Source organism: Cydia splendana, chromosome 4, assembly GCF_910591565.1.
Source record: "Cydia splendana chromosome 4, ilCydSple1.2, whole genome shotgun sequence".
NCBI classification, from domain to species: Eukaryota; Metazoa; Arthropoda; class Insecta; order Lepidoptera; family Tortricidae; genus Cydia; species Cydia splendana.
In genome coordinates, this window is record NC_085963.1 from 5073483 (window position 1) to 5094156 (window position 20674).

The window sequence follows — 20674 nt, forward strand, 5'->3', positions numbered from 1 at the left end:
AAACCACTGAACCGATTTAGATGAAATTTGGTATGCAGATAGTTAGATAGTTTTCATTCCTGATGTGTGAAAAGAGAGGATGACTAAGGAAGTGTCATATGGAAGAAATAATTCTACGCAGAAGTCACGGGGGGAAGCTAGTGAACAATGATGACGAGGCACGCGGCGTTGTTAAGATGGAGATACCCAACGGTCCGGCCACGACATTGCGCGACCGGGGGCGGCGGGAACCATAGGTGGGAACGTAAGGTAAGATCACCTTGTCTCGCTCCAACCTATGGCTACCGCCGCCGCCGCCGCTAGTCGCGCAATGTCGTGGCCGAGCCGTAAATCCATAGATGGTAGGATCCTATAGATGGACGTGCATCCGTGAGGGACAGAACATACGCAATGCGACTAAATTAAAAACACATTTTAATATTCCTGACAACATACCAAAAACAACCTACGTAATTTCGTCGGGTTATTTGTTACCCAACATAAACCATACTTAATTCACGGTGGGGAATAAAAATAAATGTGAGACTGACAAGGACAAACAATAATAACGCTTTCTCTGCTACTCCTACTGAAAGATAAATAAGACTATCCCGTTCGATCATTTCGCCCCATTCATGCCTTTTAATACTTTATTTATTTTCACGCCTTTTGTCTAGTTGACCGACGTTGACGTTGATCGGTGGAATTGCTCGTATAAATATTTATGGCGTTTTGAAATACAAAAAAACAATATCAATTTTATATAATTAAAGCTATTTTAGAGAAATGATTTACAAATATAATTTATTTCTTAATGGCGGGGTGTCAATAGGACATGATTTCCAAATAGAATACTATTTCCAAGAGCTTGTATTGTTTATTAGGCTATACAATAACCGACTATCACTAACAGGCCTTATTTGACATGTACGAGATGTTCTGGACCCCCAGGCGGAATGTATGCTTGTTTGCCACCGACATTGTGCTAAAAAGTCGCGCCATCTTGTAACTTAGTGCCAAGTCGTGAGATAAACCAAGATCAAGTCTGATAAGGAGGCAGCTTGCCGTGATTAAATGCTAAAATTGTATGCAAAGCCGTGCTCAGCTCAGAAGTTTATAATGTAGATGCTTGGTTGATGGTTATCTTTTTGCAACACTACACGAAACAAATTTATTTATCTAGCTAGGTACAATACAATACAATACAATACACTACAAATACTCTTTATTGCACACCCTCAATAAAAGAAAACAGAAATATGTACAAGCAAAGGCTGCAGAGGCAAACAACTCTACTACATACATAGGTACTACACTACTACTACTACATTTATTTAAGTACCTATATTATGTCGTGGAAATATTTACTATTTTATCGTTTCATGAATAAAAACAAATATTACAATAGTTATTTGTTTTACGAGGGGGCAAAGGAGCGATGCACGGATTGCAGAAATCGCAGGTTGAAGTCCTGCGTCTATTTTTCCATTTCTCCTTTATTATAAAAAAATAAATTAAACGGTATCCTATTTTAATTGATTCATACATTATTAAAAATGTATTTGTCGAACAAAACCCAGTTAAATTGTAGTACTACGGCAAAATACACCCAATTGTCAGTTATCCTGCGAATAATGTAGGTACTTATTGGAACAATCCCTTGGGAAATTCTACAAATTGGGGGCTTCGGCAAAAATACATAAAGTATCGAAATTATGACGACGACTAGACACGCTTTTGGAGATAAAAGGGCGCTAAGATGCCGATACACAAAATCAAAGATATAAATGTGATCGTTATCACAAAATACATACTTGTACTCCATTGTTATAGATGTAGTGCATAATTGTTTACCAACGTATTTTCACGGAAACGCACGAACGTGTCTTGCTATTTCAGTCAGTCTCAATTTGACTAAAGTAGTATGACAAATTACGAACGTTTTCGAGAAAATACGATGGCAAACGATGTATGCACTACATCTGTAAAACGCTGAAATAAAAAGCAATTAACATCTCTCATTTTACTATTGCACATATATTCAATGCAATTACCAGTATTTGCTAAGTTGAACAATTTTTCACTTTTCCGCGTTTTAGAAAAATTTTCATCAACAGTCAACTGTTGTTAACAAAAATGCTCACAAACAGAGCAGTAATAATAATCGTAAAGTATTTCAATCCAAACTTCAACAGTACAAAGTCTGGCTGCATTCAATACGATGCGAAAATGCAAACGTGGAGTAGAAATTGGAAAGTTCGCCGTTATGTGCACTCCGGTAACTGAAATGTCGATACAACCTGGTTCTGAACTCTTTTACAGTAAGGCACGATACACACGACATTTCTATTTCATTTTAGGCCACTACTTCATTAACGTGAATCATTTCAACGTATTTTACTTGGTGTACGTACGCGTTTGTGTTAAGTGACTTAAGTGACATTTTGTATGGGATTTTCAGTTCCCAAAATGTCCCGCTTGGCGCGCTGCTCAAAATCCCATACAAAATAGACATAACGCAAATGCGATCACTCGTCACGCTATCTAATGAAATTTATACTAGGGGTACTGAGGGCCTACCGCGAACCACGTTCGAAATGCTGCCTCCCTGTCACCCTTACGTACGAATTTACACGTGCGGCTGAGAGGCAACACGTCGAACGTGGTTCGCGGTAGGCCCTCTGATACATTACAAATATAGCATCGTTTTAATAGAGTATTATATACTTACACCAACTACTAATGGATCTGTATAGGTATATTCTACGATTATAAATGCATTCTTGGTATTGTATTTCATTATTAATTCCGCCTGTATACTCTAAGCTTAACAACTTTATAATAACTACATTTCAGCTGTATCGAAACTAAACTCTTCTCTTTCACTTAAACCCTTCGTTTGAGAGCGGAACAGATGTTAAAGTCGACTTTAATAAAGTAAAGTTTTGTCCTGGATGGTTCATTATGCAGGTGTGGCCTAGGCTAGATGAAAGGTTCTCTTTCGATTCGAAATTGAATTGTGCTGCATTTAAAAGTTTTAAAGCATTAATGCTATAAACGATATTGGATTTGGCGGACGAAGTGTAGTTTTGAGTGGTTTTTACCAGGCCAGTGCATTTACTTCGATTTTAAGTTTTAAAAACTTTAAGCGATTTTAGCGTTGGTATTGGTACTTATTGTAGTAATGTAATACTTATAAGAATAAATAAAGAGTTGGTTGAATTCAATTTATTTCACATTGGGAGTTAATCGTAGGTATATTAGGTAGGTAGCTATTTATACAAAAGTTCAATAATAGGTGGTATTCTAGTTATATAGTAAAGTACCTAGTTACAAAGAGAATTTAGTATAGAGGCGGATTGTCAAAGTAATTTTTGTAGCCACAGTAAATTGACTGCCATCATTCGCCCGCCTGCCAAAACTTTTAGAACTTTTTTTTTCTTTCACTGATATGTGTTAAATTTGTTAAATGTCAAAAAGTATCGCCATCTACTACATCATAGGCCAAAGGTATACGCCATCGCTCGAAATGATGGCACCATACCTTTGGCCAGACTTTATTCTGGATGCATAAAAAATGGACTTTAAAACCTAATTTTCTTGCTGGACATTTATAAGCATATTCAAACCTTCTTTTTATAATTTGTATGATAAAAATCTTACTAAAATGTTCCCAAATGGTTAACGTTCATAATGTCCTCAGAAAATACGCCAATTTATGAATACCTAAGGCAGTTTTCCTGTATGAAAATACAAATTGTTACAAAACCCTTTTTTATAATTCAAAAACCGCAAATCCCATTCGTTCTTTGACATCTTAAAAACATGGGAACGCAAATAAGGCTATTTGCATGTAAATAGTATAGACGATATTGCTTATTTCAAGTGGCAATTCCCATAATGTGATATCGGAATAGGCGCCGAGAATACTTTCATTCCCGCGCTAACGTTAGGATATTCTAATTGTGAATCCCCTGAAAATGCGAACTAAACAAACACACTAAAACACTATGACCATTTTAACCTCGTAAGTCCCCGTGTACAAATTAACAGTAACAAGTACAAATTAAATTCGTGTTTTGGACTCATACAGAAATAAAAGAAAGTTCCAAATTCAAAAGCGCCAAAATTATCCTGAGTCTTACGAGGTTAAAATTACACTGAGCTTAAATGGATGGGAAAATGCGTCCTGTACACCGATGATAGGAAGTTGTATAGGCAGGGGGGTGTCACTACGCAGTTTAGGTACATTTGGCCGGCGCACCTCCCGGGCAGGGCAGGCGTATGGCAGTGCAGGCCGCTCGACCGCACGATAGTCGTGTCACGTGGCGCTCGCCGCGCTCGCGCAAACAAGATTCACGGGTAGTGCGCGGTTATAAGTTTCAATTTTGTTGCAGGCGGCGAGTATAGGTATAATTTTATACCTAAACCTGACTTTTGTGAAGGAGTGAATTTTCTGTACGTAGTACTATTAGTTATTCTGTGGTAGTTAACATAGTTAGTAGCGGATGAAACCCTTTGCCACCCTGGAATATATCTTTATAGTTTGCGGTCAACAAAGTAATTGTTACAGTCTAAATAATTGTTCAACATACAGAGACGTATCGTTTGTTAGAGAATGCTACATACTTTTGACGCGCAGTGTTTCTGAACGCAACCATATTTGACCGAATGGTTTTATTTCGTGTACCTATCCATTCATCGACTCACTCACTCTCTTCTTTCTCAACAACTCCCACTGTTAACATCGCTCTGTAAAATAATTAAGTTTTAATTGAAAATACATCATTTTCTTTTATAAAAAGTGACTTTTAATCATCCACCAACACGTAGTCTGATCCATTACCTTTGACGTTGACTGTACAAGGCCAAAAGTCTTTATTAAATACTTTTCCTACTAACTAGACATTGAATATGCATTATTGCATACATACAGAAATTATTTTTATTAGGTAGCTAGTAGCTACTAAGAGATAAGAGTTGGCTCATAGAGGGTGACATAATACAAGAAGCCATACAGTAAGCATTTCTAATCATAACGTCAATACGCTCGAAATAAAACAGATACAGAAGTATTACGACTTCCTCAAAATGGCCGAAGTTACGCTTAATAACGTTGTTAAAGAAGTTTTGGTTAATCTTAATTGATAGCTATTAAGCCTAAGCACACCTAAGCATACTTTGGAGGGGTTCGACGCGTGATAACAATAAAAGAGTTTCCCAATTTCGACAGCAGACCGTATCTGGATCATTCTACAAAAATGACATTCCCTGGCCATACCTACCTATTCGCAATTTCCCAGGAAATTCCGCTTTATTAGCATCTCATTTTTGTTGACTGTGTAACTCGTGCAAAGTTCCATCTACAACCATAACAGAACAGCTAAGCGGAATCTCTTGGGAATTTGAGAATAGGTATAACCAGGGGAACTCAAATTAATATAAATTTTAAAATTATCAAGCAATGTAATACATGAAATAGTTTGCATGTTAAAAATAGTACCTAAGCTAGATAAGAAATGCATGGTAAAAAAAGAATATATATATATATATGTAACTAGATACGAAGTATCAGAAATAAAGGCTATTTGAATGAGATTCCACGGAAATGAGAGCCGAATGACCATCTACGAGATTTTCATAGTTCCACAGTCAGTATGGAATCCTTATAGTTTTGCCTTATCTGTCTGTACGTCCGTTCGTCCAAGACTTAATTCAGGGACCCTTAGCCGCGTCTATTTCTAAGGTCATGTCTATCTGTAGGTAATTACCTATATCATGTATAACACATATGTGTCCTTTATGACTGGTGAGCTTTTGACATTGAGCTCTGAAGGTCTACCGCGAACCACGTTCGACGTGTTGCCTCTCTGTCGCACTTGTAAATTCGTACGTAAGTGTGACATGACGCGGTAGGCCCTTTGGTATGGTCATGCTTTTGCCTCCTGCCATCTCATGCGTCACTCTCGCACTTATTACCTACATACTTGTCCAACCTGACAGACGAAGGGGCGTCCATTTTAACCCCTCTGGCTATTTAAACATTACTTTTCAATAGATTACCCAGCAAATTTTCCGGATAATAAAATACCTAATAGATTGCCTAGCCGGTAGCTACGGTTTTGATTTAAGGCCGGGTGTTAGCCTACGAAGTCCGATAATATTGTATGAGAATATATTGCCGGCGCCTAGGTTCAGAATGCATTAAATGCAGTTTAAATCTCACGGGTTGTGATCCGTGATCCGTATAGCGACCGAAAAGTAGAATGGAATTGTATAAATACTTTAAATGGCCCTCCATTCATCTAATGAGCAGAGGGCGGAATTGCTCATGGCAAAAATCAAACGTCAATAGAGTTGGAACGTTGAATTTTATCGACTTTTTCAGCTATCGATAAGTTCAGTCACCTTTTACATTTTATACGATGAAAATTAGTTTTTGAATCCTTAGGTTGTATTATTGAAACTTAGGTAGTTTTAATAATGCAGTACTATTATTAAGTAGATTTAAAATTATCGTGTTATATTGTCTTTTATTTAAATGTTATTCCGTAATGTTCATATGAAGTCTATTATTGTTTGCTTATGGATTTGAGGTTACTAATTTTCATCGTATAAAATGTAAAAGGTGACTGAACTTATCGATAGCTGAAAAAGTCTATAAAATTCAACGTTCCAACTCTATTGACGTTTGATTTTTGCCATGAGCAATTCAGCCCTCTGATAATGTCCACTCGTTGCATAGGAAAAACTCCATTCCCTGGTTTAGATGGTCAATAACACCGTATTATCCCTTTCTGTCCTAGAAGAGAAAAAAAAACCGACCAAGTGCGAGTCGGACTTGCGCACGAAGGGTTCCGTACCATAACGCCAAAAACGGCAAAAAAATCACGTGTTGTATGGTAGCTCCACTTAAATATTGATTTTATTTTGTTTTTAGTATTTGTTGTTATAACGGCAACAGAAATACACCTACTTGTTGTGTGTACTTGTCTAGCACGGATCATGAGTTACAGGCTGGTGACAGTGGTGACAGACAGACGGACGGACAGACGGACAGCGCGGAGTCTTAGTAACCCCAGTCCCGTTTTTACCCTTTGGGTACGGAACCCTAAAAATCACGTATAATTAGACAATATTACATGCATGAAAAAAAAAACACGTTTTAAATAAATTACTTCCGCTTATCGCCCTGTTTCAATGTATGTACACGAGTTGTATTTACTGAAGACGTGTTCAGTCTACATTGGTAAGTATTAACATGTCATATTAAAATTAATACTTCGTTTAAAAATCATTATTTGAATGTATGTCACGTATTTAAACAGGATTAGCTAAACAAAAGGTAATAAATCGTTTTAATTACTTAAGTAGTAAATCTGTCGTTGTCTTTGTGAAATACGGTATAATAAATTATTAGTACCTATTGGCATTATTGCTTTGTTACCTGCTGTTTTGCTATCGTTTGCTTTAAATAATTAATCTATTATCAGTAGGTATATAACTTCTCTCTTCTTCTTCTTCTTCCTGCCCTTATCCCACGTTATGTGCATGGCGTCGGCAATAGGTACATGTTTTTCTCTTCAATTCTCCTCTTTCTTTCTTCATCTCAGCACTCATAATTTCTTTCTCATATCCTCTTTCACACAATCCATCCATCGTAATAACGCGTTCGAGTACTATGAAACGAGAAGTTACGAGTAATAATATAACATCTCGTTTCGTTGTACTCGAACGCCTTTTTTTCGCCTTCTACCGCGCGCTGCCGGATGTTTTCGATTTGTTTGAAGACCGTAATAGGCATATACACAATTCGCAATTGGGCAGGCCCGAATTTAGAGACCTAGGGCCCCTATTAGGCACTTGGTATTGCACTTAGAATTTTGGGGGCCCCCTTATCCATCTCTAAACCATTGCTAGGTTGTCTGGGCCCCTAGGCCCGGGCCTTGTGAACATGGGTGGAAATCCGGCTGCAATTGGGTTTCAGGTTTGTGACAATTTCTTATGATTGCTGTAATCAGCATTAAACTCTGGTATCCACTTCTTAATAGAACGTATATTTTGATCTAAATAATTACCAAAGATAAATCTAAGATTTCCAAAGTTTCATCCAATAGGAAGCATCCAACATTCAGCGAATCACCGCTACAAATGTTAGGGCGGGACATTCTACAAATAGTTGAGTAAAACCACACTTAAGTGAACTATAAACCATACGATTTAATGGCTCAGATAATACCGATAAACACAAGTAAACCCTAACTTTACGGGCCCTAAAATGGAGCGAGCGTAAATAAGTCTGTTTACGTATTACGACTATTTTATTGTGTTTTGTATGCGGAATATTCCATTTCATGCTATTGTTTTGCTTGGTTTTACGGTAGGAATATTCAATTAAGTAATACTTTTAACAGGTTAGGATCGGGACAGGGGGCACGCTCTCGTTTCGGAGGCCAATATTCTCTTTGGATCGCTGAACCAAAATAGTTAGTAGGTAGTTAGTAGTTGGGTTTGCGACTGCATTAGCTTTGCATCAATGGAAAACTTCAATGTTCTCGGCAAAATGTGTGACTGAGTGAAACGTTGAAGCAATGCGGCACTTTAACCCTTTCTTTTTACTTTGCAGTAGACGGGTAAAACAGAAAAATGCAAAAATCGGTGTTGACATCACACATCACGTTTAAACATAAATAAAAAAAAACCGGCCAAGTGCGAGTCGGACTCGCGTTTCTAGGGTTCCGTACATAAGTACGACTCACGCTTGACTGCACATTTCTAATAGGTTTTCCTGTCATCTATAGGTAAAGAACTATTTTGTGTATTTTTTTCAAAATTTTAGACCCAGTAGTATCGGAGATAAAGGGGGGAATAGTAATTTTTTGGCTATTACCGTAAATAACTTCGAACCTATGTATTTTAAAATTATAAAAAAAACATGTCCATCTTTCGGTCACTAATTTACATATGTATACCAAATTTCAACTTAATTGGTCCAGTAGTTTCCGAGAAAATAGGCTGTGACAGACGGACAGACAGACAGACGCACGAGTGATCCTATAAGGGTTCCGTTTTTTCCTTTGTCGCGTTACGTGCTCTGTCAATAGCTTGATAGAGCACGCAACTGAGCAGCAGGTAGGGTCGAAGGTGAAAATGAGTGTGGAGCAATAAAAGTAGGAACTCAGGGGTAGGTTTTGTTTATTTTCCAGGTAGTAAGGTCAATATGGCACTTCGAGTTACTTAAAAGTCCAATAAGCAGCACGAGATAACAGTAGGTACGTAGCGTTGTAAGGGCGCGCTCAGGCGCGCGTCGTCAGCAAGGGCGTGCTCCGGGGTGAGGCGCCTGGAGGGGCGCGTTCACGCGCTCAGGCGCGTAGCGTCTAGGAGGGCACGCACAGGCGCGCAGCATCTAGGAGGGCGTGCTCAGGCGCGCGGCGTCTGGTAGGGCGCGCTTAGGCGCGCGGCGTTCGGTGGCGCGCTTAGGCACGCAGCGTTCGGTGGCGCGCTCAGGCAGGCGACGTCTGGGAGGGCGCGCTCAAGCACGCGACGTCTGGGAGGGCGCACTCAGGCACGCGACGTCTGGGAGGGTGCGCTCAGGCACGCGGCGTCTAGGAGGGTGGCGCGCTCAGGCACGCGACGAGTGGCACCAAATCAGGGGGGCCTTGCGATTTGCGAAAGGGCGCACGGAGACCGTATTTGGTAGTTGTTTATTACACCAGGAGAAAGAGGGTTTCTTCAGGGTGCACACGGACCCTTAATTTAGAATAATGCTCCGTTAGAGAGCTGGCGATGAACTGAAGTCAGAATGACGGTTGTACCGCTTTTATAGGTGAACTTAGAATTGTAACTTTTGTAACGAAATTTAGAATAACTTTTGCCGAAAATATACATACTAGCCTTTTTAGTAATGGAATTCGAAAAGTTGAAGAGCAAAATTGTAAACAATGAAAAATCCAGGAAAATACAATGTTAGTAGTACAAAAAATACCCTAAAACTATATACGATAATTGGAAAAACCTAAAGGTACGTATTGAGGTGGCGTAGGGCCGCATCGCATATGGAAAGTCTAAGAAATAGTAGCCCAAAGTAAGCCAGGCAGAAGTCCCAGTCTTCCCATGTATCCCGAGGGTTGATAAGGACTTTAAGAGTCTTATTAATGTCTGTAAATTTCAGATATAGTTCAAGGAGTACCGTAATTCGATCAAATCGATTGCTAGCCAGAATAACCATGGTGGAATTCGGAAAACTAATTTTCCGAACAGGAATACGAAAGGAGGTAACCCAAGGTAAATGTTACACCTTTTGAGGTACGGAACCCTAAAAAGAAAGAAATATTGAACATTTTTACACAATGAACCCTTAAACTCTTGAGATCAGTAAATTGTATTACGTTTGCAATTCATTAATAAACAATTAACTAGGTATCACAAGCGTATTGCAATAATAATGCGATTATAATTTAATTATGCAACACGTTATTATAATAGACATAATTGCATTGTCATGCGTTTGTAATAACATTACCTAGTACTATGTATATGACTCTCGTTTATGTTGTAATAATACATATTAATAGGTAAGAATAGTATCTAGATGTACAGGATGTCCAGCGGCAGATTTACGATTTCAAAATTTGATTAGAATACTAAACATAAAACTAAAGCTATTTACAATATTTTTATGAAAGGAAATATGCGATTTTTCTAAACACTATTTTCTAAATGTCGAACTTCGCTGTGTGCTAGGTACGTACTCCTCCAACCTTCTCCGAATATTCCGAAATTAAAGCAAAAGCTTGCTTCATTTCAAACAGTACCTAAGTGAAAATCCGTTGGTCAGATGCGCCTCAATAGCATATAGGTAATATGTATGGTCATGGCTGATGGCCAACGATCCATTGTCACCAATCAATCCGCAACACTCACGATATTAAAACACCCCCCCGCGTCTCTCGCACTTCGCGTTCGAGAATTATTTGAATTTGAAATCTACCCCTGGATAACCTGTATAAAATCCAGTGACACCTCTCAACCCTCAGAACCTACGTCGATGTTGCCTTTGAGTCAAGTAACAATTGCATCAAATAGTTTAGTAAAATTTAAATCAACTCTCATCTTTACACCACTGGCTGACATTACATTTAATTACTTAAATTGTCGAAGGGCTAAAATTATCCTTGTTGGCGTTGGCTCCGCGCACGCCTCCTAAATGTCCGTAACATTATTGTCCCGTATACGGGAAAGATCAGCAAATTAGACTGATTCACATACATTTAAAATAAGGAGTCTATTATTTGCTTGGAAAAGAAGAATTAATTCAATATTGCCCCATTTAGCCCGACCGTATTATAAAACTGCATTTAATTTTTGGTTTTTGGTTGTGACTAATTGATACTATATCGAAAAATCATAAAAAATGCAGCAAGGCTATGATGGTCGACTGTATAAATGATATGGCTGGATAAATGATGATAAAACGGACATTTTATCCAGTTTTTATTGATTTGTCGTCTTTTCCACTTTTGACAGCGATAGTCGTTAAACGATTAACTGCATAACATGGTCGTTGGATAATATGTCATTTGTCTACATTTCCAACTTAAACTTAGTGGATAAGTGGATAAGTTAAATGATATAAATGTCACTTGTCTAGATTTATACAGTTTTATAACATTCATACCGTTTTGTCCACTTAGACAACAATACACGGTAAGTGGCTACAATTGTTGGATAAGTAGACATAAAGTCGATTTTTGACGGCTAGCCTTTGATTAATTTATCGTAGTGCTCACTGGGTCACGATAAGCGCAGTTAAGAAGCTGTGATTAGTCTTAACTTAATTGATTAATTTGTGTTACGAAAATTAACTATGTAAATTGTATTGTATTGTATTTATTGTACTTAAATCGTACACATATAAGTCTATAGCATTCGCTAACACACTTTCATGCATCTAACTTAAATAGAAATGGCTTAACTGTGGTAACACAATGGAAGCAATTAACTTTGGACTAATTACAGGTGCTTAACTATGTAAAAATTTTTTGCAATTCACTCATAAGTCATAAGTGCTCTTGTGGTATATAAGTGGTGAAAAATGCAATTTCTTGAAGTTAAAATATAAGTAGGTAAGTATCTGTTTTTTTTCTTAAATATAATATATACAATTTGAACTTTGAATTAAATTTGAATTTACATATAACATTATCAATACGTACATTATTTTAAGGTATGGCAAGATTATAATATCATTTCTTCTTGGCAGCTGCTGCTAGTTATCGAAGAAAAATAGCATAGATAACTCCGACGACGGGCCATTAAGGGCTACATGCAACCCATTTGATATGCCCAGCGAGGATTTTCAGCACATATATATAGTGCGCAAAGAATTGGCACTCTATTTGTGTGCCAAACTCGACGCTGACCTCAAGCCTCAACATGGCGATGGATTGCCGGCACATTTTAAAGTAAAGATACTCGTATTATGTTGCACTATTCCTCAAATCATTCTTGTCACCTTATTTAATAACGACATACCAACTTACAACTCTTTGTTTTAGGTTCTAACATCACTGCATCTACTGGCTGACGGTAGTTACCAAAGAGGAACTGGACAAGACCATGGAGAAGAAGTAGGAATAGTTGAAGTTGGAGAAGTTAGAGAAGTTGAAGTTGAAGAAGTTGGAGAAATCGAAGTTGAAAAACTTGAAAAACTTGGAGAATTTGAAGTTGAAGAAGTTTAAGTTGAAGAAGTTGAAGTTCAACAAGATGAAGATGTTGGAGAAGTTGAAGAAGGTTAGGAAGATAAAGAAGATGGAGAAGTTAAAAGTTGCTTTTTATTTATTCTCCATACAAACTTCCACCCCCATGTCATCTCTTTTTCACCCTTAAAGGTAGGTATGGCAAATAAAATTGGTCACAAATACATAAATATTCTTTATCTCTTACGAACTTTTAAATGATAAAAGGCAAGTCCCATTTCAAGAAATTATTGAACCCCTATACAATTTTCTACCCCTTGTTTACACCCTTAAGGGATGATTTCGGGGATTAAAACTATTCTATATCCTTCCCCACAACTCAAACTATCACCATACCAAATTTCATTTAAATCGGTTCAGCGGTTATTGATTACCCATACAAAATTCCATCCCCCTTTTCGCCCCCTTAAGGGGTGAGTTCTGAGATAAAAAGTATCCTATGTCCTTCCCCGGGAGTCAAACTACCCCTATACCAAATTTCAACTAAATCGGTTCAGCGGTTTAAGCGTGAAGAGGTAACAGACAGACAGTCAGACAGACAGACACACTTTCGCATTTATAATACTAGCTTTTGCCCGCGACTTCGTCTGCGTGGAATTAGTGACAGCAGCTAAAGTAGGTATAGCGCCTGGATAATGCTAATAGCAATTATTCAATTCGCGCATTGCTTACTTCAATTATTAGGTAATTCATTAAATCTTTCAATTCCACCCCCCTTTGATTTTTTCCTTCCTTCCTTTGATTATTTCCGACATAAAAACTATCCTATATATGTCCTTCCCCGGGACTCAAACTATCTCTATACCAAATTTCAACTAAATCGATTCAGCCGCTTAAGCGTGAAGAGGTAACAGACAGACAGTCAGACAGACAGACAGACACACTTTCGCCTTTATAATACTAGCTTTTGCCCGCGACTTCGTCAGCGTGGAATTATTAATTTAGGTACGTAGCTATTATTTTATTCAATCTGCGTTTTGTTGATTCCCCATACAAACTTCAACCCCCCTTTTTCTTAAAGAGTGATTTCTTGAATGAGTAGCAGTGGTGGCCGAGTGGAAATGACGTCCGGCTTTCAATCCGGAGGTTGCGGGTTCAAATCCTGGCTCGTACCAATGAGTTTTTCGGAACTTATGTACGAAATATCATTTGATATTTACCACTAGCTTTTCGGTGAAGGAAAACATCGTGAGGAAACCTGCATACATCTGCGAAGAAATTCAAAGGTGTATGTGAAGTCCCCAATCCGGGTTGGGCTAGCGTGGGGACTATAGCCTAAGCCCTCTCGCGCATGAGAGGAGGCCTGTGCCCAGCAGTGGGACGTATATAGGCTGAATTTTTAAATTTTTATTCTTAAATGAAAACTACCCTTGGTCCTTCCCCGGGACTCAAACTATCTCCATACCAAATTTCGACAAAATTCTGCACCAGCGCCGGTCCTACACCGCGCGGGCGGGACAGTTCCTATTGACAATGTTTGATGTGCAGTTGTTGTTAAGTCCCCATACAAAACCCCTTTAAGGCATGAAATGGTAGGCCCGTATTTTTTACGTTTATGCAAATAACTGACGGTCTTTCCACCGCTATACAACCGGCTGACGGTTTTTTTTATTTATAATAGCGTATTTATAATAGCATCTAAACTATCATCTGGCAAAGTATCAGTAGGCGATGATTGAAAAAAAATTTTTTTTACATGTTTATGTGATCAACTGACGGTCTTTCCACAGCGATATAACCGGCTGACAATTTTTTAATTCACGATAGCATCTAAGGAACTATCATCTCAGACAAAGTATGTATTAAGCGGGAGGCGATGACTGACGATATTTGCTCCTGCCGCAACATATAGGGCTAGTATAAGGTGACGCTTACGGGAAAGGGGCTGTGACCCCTCGCTCTGGTTCTTTCCTTGTCCAAAAAATATCACTGGCCATTTAGCGAGGTAATGCTGCCAGTATTTTTGGCACATTACGTCCGGGGTATAATCAGAGTGGGGGGTAATATTGTATTTGTTAAGTCATTTAGTTTTACTTATTACTAGAAGATGTACATATTATTCGCTGGGTCGGAGAACCACGAATCGATCGCAACGCGCACTGTGGCCCAAAAAGAAACTTTCGGCAGACCAACTGTCACTTTTTACTAGCGAGGTTTACCTACGTATCCGTGCATTTAAAGTAATAATAATAAATAAAGCACCAGCTTCCATTATTAACTTTAATGCTGACTCTCCCTTCAATTCCAACATGTAACGGCAAAGGATTACACCTAATTTTCTTTGCAGGTGCATACATTTCTTCAAAGTAGGTATTTCCCTTTTGAGTTATTTTCTTTGGCGAACTGTCTGGCACTAGGTCTGCCCAATTGCTGCTCTTCACTGGTTTTTGGGAAGTTTTCTTAGTAGTTGATGTAGTATATCAGAGCCGCGATATGTTTACTCCTAACGTACACGCAATCACATTTTCCACTCGTAACATAACGACTAGAATCAATCTGTAAAAAATAAATGATTTATTTATTTTCTATTATATTATTACATTCATGGATCATAATATTATGTATGTACTACGTCAAAGATCGCAAAAACAGAAAAAAACAGCTTACATTCAAGGATGTTTGTCACTGAAGTTTGACGAATTAGGTACACGAGCTTCAATGGTGTGGCTCTTATGATCTTCACATTTGATTTCTTTTAGGTACATCTTGCACATGTTAAGCCAAAACTTATTATTATCCTTTTGGAAAAACACGAAAAGTCTGCATTATTAACGACACTACAGTCATATCTAATACCTTTAAACGAGCAATTCTTGGATATTTATTTATTTATATGTATATATATTTCGGGGATCTCGGAAACGGCTCAAACGATTTCGATGAAATTTGCTATATGGGGTTTTTCGGGGGCGCAAAATTGATCTAGCTAGGTTTTTATATGTTTTCCGAGCATAGCTCGGTCTCCCAGATATTAGTTACTTATATGAAATGCGTTATTCGATTTTTATTTCTTTACTTCTCGTAAAGTCAGCCATGAGAAAGTCCGTGTGTGTGTACTACCTGAAATTTATTGATTGTGCCATTTGTGCCATTTTAGAGGGGAAATGAAGATTTACATGTTCGAATAGAATATATGTAAATTACAATATTTCATTGAAATTATTTGTTCTCTTCGTAATGACAGCCAGCCATTTGACATTTCAAAGTCCGCTGTCATATCGCACCCAGCGAATAGGTTATGTTTTATTTTCAAATAAACGATTTCTTTTTCTAAACTGCAACATTCCTAACTGTAGGTACATCGGTGGACCTTATTTCAAAAGGCATACAGTCCACCGATGTGCAGTTAACAGTGTGGGTGATTGTACAATTCTGCCGTGCTTATAACAAGAGCAGTAGAGTCAGACCAAGAAAAGTCTGCAGCGGATTTGATAGCCCACGCAGTGCAAGTGTTATTTTAAACGTCAAACTTCTATGAAATTATGACGTATAAATAACACTTGCACTGCGTGGGCTATCAAATCCGCTGCAGACTTTTCTTGGTCCGACTCTAACTCATTTTGAAGTGTCATTCAATTGGATACTTTGTACTTGTACAATATGTTCTACAATTGAAAGAGATTTCAAAATGAGTTACTGCTCTTAATAAGTACGGCAGAATTATTTATTTGATTTTGTCAGATCACCGTATTTTAGGTTATAAGGTCGACTACTGTCCTTAAAATTTTGTATGACATTACAAGCAAATATCAGCAATCGTGAATTAAGTATTATAGCCGAGTCTACTTTAGTCCGATAATGTAGCTTATTTCAAAGACTATGAACTCTAAGTACTAGAAATAAAGTAGATTTTGCGACATGATAAAGACGGTTAAATTTGAGGCGATGGAATAAAAGATTCACTTTAAAAAAACCTTATATAAACTCAATTAGAATCTATATTTCAAAATCTTAAACCATGGATAACTTTTAACTATCAATGCCACATGTGCATAAGTGGTGATAGCATGTCATTTAGCCAACTATTCATTAAAATACGCTTTTAAGTAAACTTGTTTAGAATTGATTTTTCAAAAGCTCAAACTATAGATTAATTTAACTGTCAATGACATATCTAGATAAGTGGTAGAATGTGGTTTAACCATCTTTTCTTTAAAATACACCTTAAGTCGTCGAGTTTAAATATGATTTTTCAAAACCTCAAAACATGTCACGTTATCATTAGTCACATATACGTTATCCTCGCGAACTATTAATTAAAATACGCTTTAAGTAAACTTGTTTAGAATTGATTTTTCAAAAGCTCAAATCATGGTTAAGTTTTAACTCTCAATGACATATGTGGATAAGTGGTAGAATGTGATTTAACCATCTTTTCTTTAAAATACACCTTAAGTCATCGAGTTTAAAATTGATTTTTATAAAGCTCAAAACATATCACGCTATCATTAGCCACTTATACGTTATCCTCGCGACTTTTTACCGAATTATATCATTTATCAGATAGTCGTCATATCATGCATTAAATGATTAATGATATGGTGACAAAACCATCATAGCCGTCCTGGGGTAAGATTTTTTCGTTTTAGGTTTAAGGGCGTTTATCCAATTTGAAATCAATTAAAATTGTAGCAGTCTTTTTCGAAAACTGGTGTAGGTGTACAATACAATACAAATACTGTCTCTGTAATAAGGTGTGCAATAAAGAGTTTTTGTATTGTAAATGTGTAGGTAACTAGGTGTGTGCCAATTCTTAGATATATGATGTCAATCTGACCCCTTCTCTAAGATGCAATAAAAAAATACAAAAAGCTATGTCAGTTTCAGTCAAATAACTTGCACCCACTTAATATTGTATTAAAATATTCATGAATTCCCCTTCAAATCACCTCCCAAAAGACGCAGACCGTCCTTGCGGCCAAGCAATGCGATTTCATAAAAACATTCCACTGACAAATGTCTTTTATTTGAGGGAACCTGATAACATCTGAATGCTGAGCGTGCTAGCCCGTGAGGCAAATTCTGATTTAACAATATGTATGATTTTGATACGACCTTGGGATTGTTTACGAAATTCAATTTAATTCAATTTAATTCAATTTAATTCAATTTAATTCAATTTAATCAATTTAATTCAATTTAATTCAATTTAATTCAATTTAATTCAATTTAATTCAATTTAATTCAATTTAATTCAATTTAATTCAATTTAATTCAATTTAATTCAATTTAATTCAATTTAAGTCAATTTAATTCAATTTAATTCAATTTAATTCAATTTAATTCAATTTAATGCAATTTAATTCAATTTAATTCAATTTAATTCAATTTAATTCAATTTAATTCAATTTAATTCAATTTAATTCAATTTAATTCAATTTAATTCAATTTAATTCAATTTAATTCAATTTAATTCAATTTAATTCAATTTAATTCAATTTAATTCAACACAGACATTAAATATATTAAAAACAAACAACATAAAAACTTGTCGAGCGTTTTTCGACTTAAAATACGTGAGCGACCCGTTTTTTAATATATTTAATTAAACTTAATTCAATTTAATGTCATCAAGGTCGTATTAAAACAAGATAAAAACCCAAATTGCTACAACAGAATCGGCCGCCGTCTCCCTCGCAACAGTCGCAACCGTTTCACTTCAATTTTACGACGCCCCTTAAGATGTTTTCCCTTGGACTAAGTTTCTTTTATTATTCGTTGTGACAATTTTTCTGAGTATGATAATCAGGTTCTGTTTTTGTCACTTTGGACGGGAATCATTTACGAGATTAAAGAAATGCTGTGTCAGAAAAGTTGGGTGCAGGTATACCAAGTTATGGTGGTATTCCACCTGTGCAATTTCTTTGTCCAATGTGCATTTTGACGCAATGACATTGGACCAAGATATTGGACAGATGGAATACCACCCTAATGGCTTCTCGACACGATGGGCCAACGCCGGCCACTCCAAGGGACGCATTTATGCGTTAGAGGGAGCAAGTGATATTGCTATCTCATTCTTCCGCATGGCTGCGTCCTTTGGAGTGGCCGGCGTTGGCCCATCGTGTAGAGGAGCCATAACCGCAGTAACAGAAATTTCACTCGAATGTCAAATAGGTACATGCGAACTTCCTATACAACCGATTAAGAGGAAAGTGGAGGACCCGCGCGAAATCGCCTTTTGATACAAACGTAGTCCTCATTTTCCTCTCTGAATAATAACGAGAGTAGTCACAGGAATATCAAAATCAAAACCAGAAGTTTAATGTTCAAATGCTGCTCCTATCCAAAATCTACCCTCAAATCAGTTGAGCTCCTCAAAGATAGATTTTTGCAAATAAATATATTTATCTTTATCTTTATCTTTAAGCCAGTTGAGGGTAGTTGAAAACTTTACATGATCAAATAAAATAGGTTATAATCAGGTCGTTCAGTGACTGATCCAGGCGGTTTTGTATTTGGTTGGTTAACCAAGAAGTGTTATAAATACCCGGTAATGTACACATTGTTTGTTTACTTTTTTTTAATACCTAAGGATACAGACTGTAGTCCGGTATCATTCTAATTCCACCTCAACCGGAAGTGACTGGGATTATTCGTAAATTGAAACCGAGTTCCTGATGGCACCGGTTAATTGAATGAGACAAAAAACCTCCGTTGATGAGAGTCAACCATTCGGAAACTTAATGAGTCGCATAAAATCATTAAAATACTTTTTCGATGTATTTTTTTTGTGAGAACGCACTGCCGTCGGCAAGCGGTATGTTGATAGAAAACAGTTGTTGGCATAATCAATTGTTAAAGTTCATATACGTACAATTAATTAATATTGTAATTAGAGTTACTTAATCCGCAAGCCATAAATTAAGCTATAGACGGGGCAAGCACCCTCAATAATATAATAACATTAATAACTAAACACTAAACGAGTCGATTTGTGTACCTACAGGTAACTACTAAAATACAAATAAAATAAATAAATATTATAGGGACATTCTTACACAAATTGACTAAGTCCCACGGTAAGCTCAAGAAGGCTTGTGTTGTGGGTACTCAGACAACGATAAACATAATATACAAATATCTGTGCTCATCACACAAATGAAAATGCCCTTAACTGGATTCGAACCCGGAACTGTCGTTATTACTCGCTATCATTATATCATTACCCGCTAGGCCAGACCTACTGGACTCTACTTATCAAAAATATATATACAAAAGGTAGGTAGCTACAATACATAGTCTAATAAAATATGGTCTTCTATTCCCAGAGTGACACAGGCCTACGTCACAACAACATGGCCGCTATATATAGCGCTATCGCATATTATCATATAGCGCTGTCGCATGATGACGTAGGCTTGTGTCAGTTAGGTGACCTAGAAAAGACGGGAATGGAGTACCAGGCGGAGTATATTATTATACCATGGCTACAATAGATAATTTTCTGCATCCAGTTCAAAATACGTTCCGTGGAGTTATAATACTTATAATGATCCAGTGTCCCTTTCGTTAAGTTATAATAAGTACGCATCTACGTACCTTTTTTCTATACATAGGCATCTATAAGTAGATTAGGTAGGTATCCAAACCACATCAGAAATTTATCCATTAAAACTTTTATCCTCACGTGCGAAAACACGTTTATTACGTAAGGAAATTTTAAGCCAGCTCCTTTTAATCCCACACGGTTTCACTCAAACGGGGTATTTTTCATTTATATTAAAATTTCCCCTACGGGAGCAATTTTCAACCCCTTCTGAAGTTCCTTCTTTGATAAATGTGCGGCTTCCTTGATGTATGAGCGGGAAAGTTTATATTCTTCGTGCACTGTTCTTTGTAAGAAAATAAGGTGTTTATTTCATTATTTAAATTGAATAATTGTTGGAAAGGGAGAGGGGAGGCCTTTGCCCAGCAGTGGGACATACATATAGGCT

The 20674-nt window shown here is 37.1% G+C and overlaps 1 long non-coding RNA gene across 1 annotated transcript in view; it reads left to right on the forward strand.

Moving 5' to 3' along the window:
- The first annotated feature begins 13778 nt into the window (after nt 1-13778).
- The window catches only part of LOC134789678 (uncharacterized), a 32851-nt gene continuing 25955 nt past the window's right edge, over nt 13779-20674 (forward strand). Inside the window, exon 1 of the long non-coding RNA XR_010144104.1 lies at nt 13779-13987. This is a non-coding gene — a long non-coding RNA (uncharacterized LOC134789678). The remainder of the gene's footprint in view (nt 13988-20674) is intronic.